Source organism: Corvus brachyrhynchos, unplaced genomic scaffold, assembly GCF_000691975.1.
Source record: "Corvus brachyrhynchos isolate BGI_N302 unplaced genomic scaffold, ASM69197v1 scaffold22, whole genome shotgun sequence".
Taxonomy (NCBI): domain Eukaryota; kingdom Metazoa; phylum Chordata; class Aves; order Passeriformes; family Corvidae; genus Corvus; species Corvus brachyrhynchos.
In genome coordinates this window covers 3,592,954-3,599,778 of record NW_008238355.1, presented here as the reverse complement: position 1 = coordinate 3,599,778, position 6,825 = coordinate 3,592,954, and positions in this window count along the sequence as shown.

The window sequence follows — 6,825 nt, the reverse complement described above, 5'->3', positions numbered from 1 at the left end:
TAGTCCTTCCCTGTCACAGGGGAACTGTGTTCACCTCATGTGTTCACCTTCACATGGCATGCAGAATCAAAGCGGTTTACTGGTTTCTCGATTACATGCAATTAGCTGACAACGAGCTTGCACTTCTAGTCTCCTGAGAGGTCTTGGGCTGCAACTGGGCAGGGCAGTTGGGCAGGCACCACCTTAATTCGGATCCTAGAGTTCTCCCAGAGGGGATCAGAGCTCAAGGCAGAGCAGGAAAAGAAAAAGGAAATGCCATTGCTCCCTGTGGCAGAAAGAGAACAGACTCATGGTCATTCTGACCCAAGTTCAGCTACCCCTTGATAACTAACATAGAGAATAGAAATTTTCAGCTCCTGTGAAGCTGCTGAATAGCGCTTAAAGACTAACTGGCAAAAAAGAGAAAAGGATGTAAAGGTATGCACACAGGATGATAAATGTAGCTGGAACCAGCGGAGAAACAGATAACGAGGTCTACAGTGGTTTTTTAGCAAGTTATGTAACAAGAAGCAACAGCTCATGCCCAAAGAAAAAGTTTGACGAAAGGTCATCTTTAATATCGAAGTATGCAGGGAATATGACCACCAGAGACCCCTCCTGATGAACCTCCAGGACCATAAAAAGACTTCCAGTAGGAGGCAGATGCATGCAAATTAGTTCTAGGAAAGTGATGTTTATGTATTAGACAAGAAACACATTTTAATTGAGATAAAGAAATTCAGCCAATTTAAATTTAATAAAGAAATATATTTTATTCCGTGGCCGAAAGACCGGTCACACAGAAAGCCATGATCGAGGAAATCAGCCCCGAGCCTGGGGTCGGAGCTGGGTGAACACTCATAGATCTGATCTCTATCACACCAGACCTCCCAAGTTCACGACTGCTGCTTCGGCTGGTCCCTTCTTATACAGTTTTTGGGCAGAGTCTGAATTAATTCTATTCTTCTTGCAATTTAGCATATTCATGATGTTTTCTTGTCCCAAAGTTGGGCTGCACAAAAGCCTTTCCTGGGTCTGATGAATTGTCCATCCTGGGTGATGAGTGGGCCATCTCTGATGATGGATGGGCCATCTCTGGTTCCTGGAACAGTTATTTTTAGTTCCCGGAATGTCCGATTCCTTATCAGATGAGATGTAGATATCAGAAGATGGTGATCAAGTCTTCATAGTGTTAATGTCCCAGTGACAAGATCCAGCCCCACCTGGGATGGAATCCTCACCTATTGATTACATCTGTGCTGAAAAAACTTCTTGTTCAACTGCTCTAGTGTTGGGAAATTTTCCTCCCAGCCAGGTTGGGGGGGGGGGGGGTGGTTTAAACTCTGCCTCTGCATCGTTTTATTACATTTCAGTTTTATACATAATAGCACGAATTACATACTTTATTTATAACATAATGAATATGTATGATTATGATGGATAAAACCCCTGTTGTGAAGTTTCACAAGATGCACAGAATAAAGAGATATCCTCTGTGTGTCCTGCAGATAAAGAACGTTTACTTTCTAATGCTTCAAATTGTGTTAAAAAATTTATTTTGGCCGATTACAGTATCTGCCTCTGCTCCAGAAGAAGTTGTCTGCTCATGAGGGATGGGAAAGGTTCTTCATGTGTTAGAGGAGCTCCAAATACAGGCTTCTGGGCTCAGGGCAGGCATGCTGGTAATCAGGCTTGGCAACTGCTGGGAGATGTGGGAAGCAGGGACAGGGTGCTCAGCAAGGGCACGAGGGTGGGCGCAAAGGTCTGCTGGGTACAGCGAGAGCAACTGGACTTTTCCTTGCTGTCAGGGCTGGGTCATGTGGCCACTGCAGAGCCCCAGTGAAGTCCCTGGCAGCTGGGAGGTCTGGGAGATGCATGGTGGCCCTGGAGCAAACCCCTAGCATTGGATGCTGAGCTGCAGGTGACCCCTCAGCCAACATGAGAGGCAGCTCTGCACAGCCCCAACAGCACCAAGTTTTGCCTTGCCTTTGGCTCTGTTGGGGCAGGGCTCCTCTGGCTTTGGAGAGACACACAAGGACCTGAGAGCCTGGGGCTCTGCAGGAGGTGCTGTTTTCAGACTTGCTGGTAGGGCTCCCCAGAAGGCAGTGACCCCTGCAGCAGTACGCTGGCCCTAGCTCTGGCCCTGGCTCGGGGACCCTGCAGCTGAGCCCATCTGGAGAACAGGGGGCATTTGTAGCCGGAGCCAGAGCCCTGATGCATACCTCGCAGCAGAAGAGATGTATTGTGCACCACAGCCAGGCACTTGGTGCTTGCAAGCACAAACGGATTTTTGAAATTAAATCTCCTTCCCCTCCTGTTTGCTACCTCCAAATAGGTATTTGCTATGCTGTGGCTCCACAGCAACCACCCTTAGTCATCTTAATGGCCCTTTCTGGACTCTCTCCAGTATGTCCATATCTCCTTTGTACTGGGAAGCCCACAACTCAGCTCATTAACAGCTCATTGAGCCTTTTTGTCCATGTCCAGCGGCCTCACTGAGCTGCTTCTCTGGCCGCTTGTACAGAGACAGGTCAACACCAAAGCCTCCCAGTTTGCTGAATACCATGAGATGGGAAACATTGCTGGAGACTTGAAAACGTTTCCTTTGAAACCTGAAGCCCCAATCCATCAGCTGGTGGGGAAGGAAGGGCAGAAGAGATGGGAGTCTTCCTTCAAGGATGGTATTTCTCCAGAATAACTTCTGGGGAGGTAGTAGCCCTGCCTGCACCTGCAGTCAGCCATCCTGTCTGGGAAAGGGTTCCCCAAATGCACTCTGACATGCCAGCACTTCATGCTCATTCTGGGTGGCTGAGGGCTGAGAGCAGCTCTCTGGCAGCAGACTGGCACCTAGGAAGGCGTTCTTAGGTGTTATGTTCCTTACCAGCTTTCCCTGAAACTATTAAAGGCCGAGGCATTCACAATATTGTCCAACAAGATTTTCTCAGCCCTGTCAACTGTTACTGGCAGCACAGGGACCTCAGACAGAGGACAGGAGATAAAGACAGAAAAGGGGCAGAAAGAGGAGGGCCTGGGATTAGCCCCTACATCCCTTGGGAGGCAGCGCACATGCAGGGAATAGGGGCACACTAGCAGCCTCCACTGCAAACCCCTTCGCTTTCCCTGGTTTGGGGTCTGATTAAAAAAAGCCTTCCCAGCTAAACTTAAGAGGGCTGTGTGTGCTTCAGGTAAGCTCCTCTCCCTGTGGAGTGGTTCCTCTCCCTGCAAGAAGTGGTCTCTTCACCAAGCCACACAGTGCCATTAAAAACAGTATGTTTCAAAGCATTCCTCTAAGCAAAAAGATTTTGCCTGTAGTTCAGGCTGTTACTCAGACAGCAGCAGAGCATGGCCACAAGCAGCCCCTCCAGAGAGTTAACCCATGGCTTTTCACAAACAGGTGCCAGAAAAGGATGCATATGCCTCCCCACCTGCTCCCTAAAATAGTGCTGTAAGTCAAACATAAAAGGAGGGGTGAAGGAACCGTCCTAGGTTTCACTGAAGCAGGGATAGAGATAGCTAAGAGATAGTTCCCAGTTACCCCATCAAGCCAGGCTTTGCTCATGTCCTCCCACTGGTGTCCTCACAGCTGCTCCATCCTGGGCTACCTGTGCCTGCAGGGGTTGGGTTAGCTTTTGGGTATCCCTGAGTGTCCCTAGCCTAATGTGTTCAGCGTCTCAAAAGAGCATCTCTTTGTAACCCTGCTGCTCCTCATCCCTCTTCTTGCATAAGGGACCTCTGTGCTGACAATGGACAAGTGAATATCTCCTCTTGCCCCTGGGCTGCAGTACAAGCCATGGATTTGGCCTTAGAAGCATCTATCAGAGTTTATCCATGGCTTGTGCACTGAAAGCCTTCAGAGCAGGAGGAGCACCATCCCAGACCCCCTGTGAAACAAGGCACTCAATACTTACATAAAATAGACCAATTGTAATTCACTGATTTACTTCAGATTTATTGCTGCAAGCAAAACACTTTTATTACACAGGCTCTCTGGTCTCCAGCCACATTTCAAAGCATGATACCACAACTGAAGACTAGCTGACAGGAGAGAATTAAAGTGCAACTGGCTCCTTCCTCTCCAGTCACATGCTCTTGCTTTCCACATGACACTCCCCCAGCACCCCAGCAGACTTCCTGCTAATTTGCCTTTTGATGACAGGCAGGAGTTTCAGACCCACGGGACCGCCTGCCCACCCCGGTGCAAGGAGTGCTGTGTCAGCCAAGTGCCTCATGTGGACAACCACGGCCTGGAGCACAGGAAGCAGCATCACTCCACCGACTGATGTGACTTGAGGGCTGAGGAAGATGAGGTTCTGCTAGGGGCAAGTCCCAGGGTCAAGGCAAACAACTCTCAGCAAAGCCCTAGTGATGGTCAGGGGTTACTGCTTTCACAGGCAGGAGAGGGATTCTCTAGTGCCTGGTGTTCTAAGTCCCAGACAGGATCAAGGCTGCATATCCAGCATGGAGATGCTCAGATCAAGCAAGACTGGTTTCATGTGGTTTGCTTGGAAGAAGACAGCTAGGAAGAGACAGCAAGTTTCAATGTAAACACACAGTCTGGATATGCAACTGAGAGAGTGATTGCCATTTGGGGCTAGGAAATGTCGTATTTCTTCTTGGCATTCTTATCTATGCATTTCACATGCCCGCTCTCCCAATTTTGTACTGATTTAATTTTGTTTTCTTCTTTTCTCTCACTGTTGCTGCACTTCAGCCATGGATTCTTTCTGTGGTACGTTCTGCTCACTACAGACAATGCTCTAACTGGCAGTAAGGCAAAGATCTTTTTTTTCTGTATTATCTTTTCCCATCTACCTCTATTTATGACAACATTCTGATTTCACTTTCTGTTTTTCTACTTTGCTTGTCCATGAGGTTATTGATCAACTGTAGCATCAAAAACACTCTCCTAGGACAGCCCAGCAAATGTAGCACTGAAATCAATCTGCACTCATTGGGAACCAAGATTTTCTTAGAATAGTTGTTCTCTGTGTCCTCTGCCCTTTGCTTACCCATGATATTATCCTGGTTATCAGTCCTTTGTAATACTTGCTCAACACTGCCAATCGCAGAGCAGGTGGTTCTTGCCTGAGTAACAAACAGATGGTTGCCCTTCAGGGCCCAAAGTACAGCAGCTGAAGTTCCTGCCCAAAAGGCACGTTACACATTTCCAGGGAAATAGAAACTGCCCCACTAAGATGTGGTAGATAACAACCTGCAGAGCAGATTTTTGGAAAAAGAGTCCAGGAATATCAGCAGGTAGGTACCATCTATGTACCACCTGAGGTGTAAGAGGTGAATTACTATGTAATAATGTAATTATTGAGGAGAACACCACTCTGTGTCTCATTCACCTAATAGCAATGTCAGCAATATCTCTGAGGTGGAAAGGTATTAGCAACATTCAGAACACACACAACAGCATCTATGAAAGGGCTTAGAGACCGCTTTCCCCCAGCAGTACCACAAGGCAGCAAGGCTGAGCTGTCTGCACAGCTCACAAGGAGCTTTGTCACATTGGCAGTAATATTGTCCTTAGCTGTGTCTGTTCTGTGCTGTTGTTGTCACAATGGGCAGGAAATTGGTTCAGTTTGGCAATAATCCATGATCCCTCCCACTACTGAAGGGGAAACACGCCATGTGGGGAGGTGGGGGAAGACAAAAGGGAGGAGGAGGGATGGGAGTATGTAGAACTTGCACTGTGTTTGAAGGTTTTGTGTTATAAAACTGCAGCTCTGAGACACAGCGAGATGCACAGGGCAGTGAAGGGAATGCCCCATGCAGAAAGAATTAGTTGTTGAATTGCTGCCATCTGCAGTTCATAGGGAGACTGGAAGCCTTCTGCTGGTTAATGCATTCTGCCTCATCCAACAGGCACAGTGCAGCAGGGGCTTGCTGGGCTTGGCTACAGTCTTCTCAACTCTCCTCGGCTCATTTTTTCCTCCAGGTCCTAAAACAAGAACAAAATGGAAGTGTATCTTTCCATTTCCACTCTCCGATAGAGCCACCTACCTAATAGTCCATGAACTGAGGGCAGTAATTCTAGCCACCAAGCTGTTGTGTATCAGCAACAGACTCAGCAGTTTCTGAAGTTCAGGGACGCTGTGATCTGTAAGACAGTTGATGTTGAGATTCCCCTCGGCATCAGATCCTGCAAAATCCATCAGAACCAAAATTATGGGCTCACTACGACAATCCCCAGGAAGGCCAGAGCCCAGGGGTGTTTGGTATTAATGGATTCCCAAGGAATAATCTCCTTAGTCAGCGAATAGTCTCCTTAATTGAGCAAATCTTGTCTGTGCTCCAAATTTCTCATACCCTGAGAAAGATTCACCAAAGCTGATCATTGCTTCTTTTCTTAATGGATTCAAACAGATTGCACCTTTTGATTTACCAAAATATGAATATCGATCTAATACCGATATCCAACTGAGACGGACAAAAACTCTCTAACAGTTTAGAGTTAGAAAGTGTATGTTTTATTTGGCGTCAGGCTCTGTGTGGGATAGCTCCCTAAGACTCAGGGCCCTGATCCAAGCAAACACAGAGCTTTTTATTTACAAAAATTATGAATATCCAAAATACAAATGTATATTCATAACATTAACACCTCCCATTCTCCACTTGTATGTAAATGAGCTTACATGTCATTAAGCATGCGTAGTGTGTGTTCTGAATTGAGGCGGTGGTCTTGAATTGGGTCAAAAAAGATGAAGTAACTCATCTTCCTCATTTTGACCTTTTTCCCTTTCTGAGTTTTAACAATCCTAATTACTTTAGTGACCTCTAAATTTCTTCTTGCGTGACTTTTGGATGGGTTCCCACAAAGGGAGAAATTGGTGATTGCCC